The sequence below is a fragment of the Octopus bimaculoides genome, chromosome 5, assembly GCF_046866305.1.
Source record: "Octopus bimaculoides isolate indiv1 chromosome 5, ASM4686630v1, whole genome shotgun sequence".
NCBI classification, from domain to species: domain Eukaryota; kingdom Metazoa; phylum Mollusca; class Cephalopoda; order Octopoda; family Octopodidae; genus Octopus; species Octopus bimaculoides.
In genome coordinates, this window is record NC_142932.1 from 16,444,457 (window position 1) to 16,449,456 (window position 5,000).

The following is a 5,000-nucleotide window of genomic DNA, read 5'->3' on the forward strand; positions in this document are numbered from 1 at the left end:
CATCCCTGTTTCCTTTTTTTATTTTGAGTTATAGTGCATCTGAGCACTGTATACAAGTTCATTGTGTGTATATATATATATATATATATATATATATATATATATATATGCACGAGCGCACGCGTGTGTGTATGCTTAAATACATGATGAATGTATGCAAGTATATATTCGTGTGTATGTACACACACATTTATGTGTATTTGTTCATGTATTTATATGTACGTATGTGTATATATATATATATATATATATATATATATATATATATATATATATATATATATATATATATAGATAGATAGATAGATAGATAGATAGATAGATAGATAGATAAATAGATAGATAGACATATATGTAATTTTGTATCTGTCTCTAGGGAAATGAAAGGTAGAACTAGAAGTACAAAGATAAATTGGCCAACAGTCAAACCGACAGATATACAAACAGAAAGATTGATCGATCAGACAGACTGATAGATAGACAGACAGGTTGATGGATAGGCAGAGAAATAGACAAATTGCTAGTAGATAAGCAGGTAGACAGGCAGATAGGCAGAAAGACAGATCGACATCAGACAGATGGCTAGATTTGTAGGCATGTATATAGTTACATAGGTAGACAGATTGCTAGGTAGTTAGATATAAATTTCTTGTGCGTTGAAAGTGTTTTGTTACTTTGGTATGCTGTAGGACAAATTACATCAACAAATTTCAGACAGCACTGTGTGCAATAAACATATTTAAACATCTTGTCTTTCAATGCAATGCTATATGGACAAAAAAATATGTATGAAGTGTTTTGGGATTTCATCATAGAGTGAGTATTTTCATTTCCATGGAAATATTGCTTATATATTAAGTTCTGATTTAAATAGAATACACTAATTTGCATGCAAAACGCATTTTGTGCAGAAAATTCGAGTAAAACATTTCTGGCACATCAAGAGCGATTAACTTCAATACTGTACTCAATATATCTATAGATTTTAGCCGATAATATATAGAGGATAGATATAAACATCGAATGAAAGATAAATGAAGATACTTTACTCCCCAATTAAAATGATAATAATTATTATTTGAATCTTTTCAACTGACTATATTAAATATGCGTGGTCCTACGTATATATGTATGTATGTATGCATATGTATTTGTGTGTTTTTGTCCCCTACGGCCGGTTGACAACCGGTGTTGGTTTGCTTACGCTATCCCGTGAATAAACGGTTCGGTAAAAAGAACCCGATAAAGTAAATAGCAGATTTTTAAAAAATATACTGGGGCCGATTTCTTCGACTAAATCCTTCAAGGCGATGCCCCAGCATGACCGCAGTCTAATAACTGAAACAAATAAAAGAGAAAAGATAAAAGAGAGCCTCTGTTTAGTACACGGGTTTCTGTAATTACTCTTTATGTATGCACTCCTATGCTATGCACCGTTATGAGACAATGCGTATATGAAACACAAATTGTCACAATGGTTTGACAGAGAGGTGTAGAAATGGCTGTGTTATGAAGGGGTTTGGTTCTCAGCTATGCGTTCTTGGGTTCAGACTCACTACGCGGCACCTTGGGCAAGTGTTTTCTGCTGTAGTCTGGGGCCAACCAAGCCTTGTAAATGGTTTGGCAAAAAGAAACAACAACAAAAAAAGACACACGCGTGTGTGTGTGTGCACGTATGTGTGTGTGTGACTCGCGCGTGTTGTGTCTGTTTTGTGTCAGTTCACCACCACCAGCACAACCACCACTTCCCAGCCGGTGCTGGTTTGTTTGCGTCCTTGTAACATAGCGGTTCGGCAAAAGAAGCCTATGGACTAAGTACCAAACTTTAAAATTAAGTACTGGCGTCGATATTCTCGGCTAAACGCTTCAAGGCGGTGCTCCAGTGTGGCCGCAGTCCAACGAGTGAAACGAGTAAAAGATAAAACAAAAGAAATCTTCACCGTACCCTTAATCGATTGGATCTGGGGAGATGATAATAAATTAGTTTTGTTCCTTCTTAGAGAACCCCAATATTTCTAGGCCTTTGTGTAGCTCTCGTGTTAAGTAGCCCAGTGCATCTGTAATGACAGGCACAAGTAAGGATCTGTAGGCGGAATACACGACTGTATGTAAGATGTCCATCGGTTCACCATGTTCTCATTTTGCCAGTTTTACACATGACACTCACATGGTTTCAAATTTTGGCGCAACACCGGTAATTTCAAGGTGGAGGGTTCAAATCGATTGCATTGACCTCAGTGCTCGACTGGTACTTATTTTATCGTCTCTGAAGGGATGAAAGACAAAGTCGACCTCAGCGGAATTTGAACTAGGAGCGTAAGGACGGACGAGAGACTTCTAAGTATTTTTCCCCGGCGCGATAACTATTCTGCCAGCTCGTTAGCTCATTACTAACCAAACATAGGTAATGGTACAGGCCCTATAAAATATTTATGGGATGCGGTTTTTTTAAATGTAGATAGTTCTAACTTGAGTACCTGCAAATTTTTTTCTAACGCTAGCCAAACATAGGTAATGGTACAGGCCCTATAAAATATTTATGGGATGCGGTTCTTTTAAATGTAGATAGTTCTAACTTGAGTACCTGCAAATTTTTTTCTAACGCTAACCAAACATAGGTAATGGTACATGCCCTATAAAATATTTATGGGATGCGGTTATTTTAAATGTAGATAGTTCTGACTTGAGTACCTGCAATTTTTTTCTAACGCTAACCAAACATAGGTAATGGTACAGGCCCTATAAAATATTTATGGGGTGCGGTTTCATTAAATGTAGATAGTTCTGACTTGAGTACCTGCAAACTTTTTTCTAACGCTAACCAAACATTGGTAATGGTACAGGCCCTATAAAATATTTATGGGATGCGGTTTTATTAAATGTAGACAGTTCTGACTTGAGAACCTGCAAATTTTTTTCTTACGCTAACATCTATGAAATAATAACCTCATCAACTCCGAGATACTTGAAGACACAGAGGAAAGAAACCAGCATTTCATATTCATATTCCTAGTTTAGCAATCAGCCTTTCCTCACTTGATGATAAAATTATGAACAATTATCCTGACTAACTCCATTATTACATGTTGTGAGAATGTTGGGATTTTAACCTAAATACAGCATAAGGTCATCAGGCAAAAAATTAAATGTTTGGCTGACATTAATTTTCCGCTTCTGTGCAGATTTTACCATCTAACCTTGGCAATTTCTCAAAAGTGCTGACAAAGGTTTCACTACCAAATCATACGCCATTACAGAAAAAAAAAATCTATCACCCTAGAATAGCTCCAGTCAATAGCCTGATTCTGTTTGTGAATGTAATAGTTTCTTCAGTTCTTAGTGATTGCTGCGTATAGCGTATATAGTATTTAAATAACATAGACCAGAAATATAGCAAGGCATAGTGACCATTGTGTCCGTGCATGAGGGATGGAGGAAAATGCTTTTTAACCCTATCGTGCCGAGTTCCCCGTATAACGGAAATAGCGTAAACGAAATCTCTACCGGATTTCTGGTAGAGTGGCAATGAACAACAGCTGTAGAAAAAGAAGATTAAAATACTTAAAAAAGACAGCTGATTACTTTGCAGCTTTGTTGTCAAGTATACTTATGACTCATTGTTGATGGTGTCCTCCATAGCTGTTGTTTACTTTGGTGGTGGGGGACCGATTTTTTGATGAAACGAGAATGTGATGAACCCAGAACTTCGTTTTGTAAACGAACAACGCTTAGACTCTTTGTAGTCGAGGAAAATTGTAGAACAAGGTCTAAACTCTTTGTAGTTGAGGAAATTTGTAGAACAAGGCCTAGACTCTTTGTAGTTGAGGATTTTTGTAGAACAAGGCCTAGACTCTTTGTAGTTGAGGAAATTTGTAGAACAAGGACTAGACTCTTTGAAGTTGAGGAAAATTGTAGAACAAGGACTAGACTCTTTGCAGTTGGGGAATTGGGAACAGTTCCTTCTTCATCGACTGATAAACTTTGAAGTTTCTCCAAAAGAAGTTGTGCTTTTAGTTTATCTACAAGTTGAGGTCTCCTGCCACCCTTGGGAAGGCCTCGTTTGTCCAGCTTCTCTTTTAAGATCTATAACCCGGAAGTCATTAACTGGTTTTCCATACATACATACAAATTATTGATGATATTCATTCTTCGGACGAAGAGTTTACACATATGCAAGCAATGAGAGTGTTTCGGACAATGAAACTGGTGAAAGGGAAGAGGAAAGTGACGATTCGGGTGAACAAATACGGTAGTTGAGAGATAGACGTATTACTGTTATTCACTTGCAATGAACAGATATGGTAACTGAGAGACAGGCTTAATCTACTGATTTATTTTCGCTTTCTTCCTTCCTTCCTTCCTTTCTTTCTTTCTTTCTTTCTTTCTTTCTTTCTTTCTTTCTTTCTTTCTTTCTTTTTTCCTTTTTTTTTATTTATTTATTTATTTATTTTGTGATTCTGTCCAATTGTTTGCCGGCAATCGTTACTCTTGATCTCTATATGCAACTATTTATTTTTTGGTTCAGGGAGCCCAAGTAGAGGGTAACGTTAGACAATGGAACCCAGGTCTGAGAGCGTTAAGCTGTCAACAGAATCTACCTATGCTGTCCCTCTGACTCGCGGGCAGTTTTATAGATGAGGACTCGTTTGACTCAACACCAAACTCCTTTCGTATTTCATGCCTCTCGCTAGTTTCTCCATCGTTTGTCTCGCAGTGAGCTAGAAGGAGCACATTCAATTAACTTGCGTACAAATTTACATTATTTTTAATCTTACCATGCGCCTATATTTTACATTTTTGCTATTTGTGACTACTAGTTCTTAAGCAGAAGTGGAATTGGTGAAACTGGTAGTCAATGTATAGCTTTCTTAAGGAGAAACGACTACCAGATCGATTACTGCTGTAAAGTGATTTTCCAATCACTCGTTTACAATGACGGGCACATGTACAGGAGTGGTTATGTGGTAAGAGATTTGCTTCCGGAACAGATGGCTCCGGGT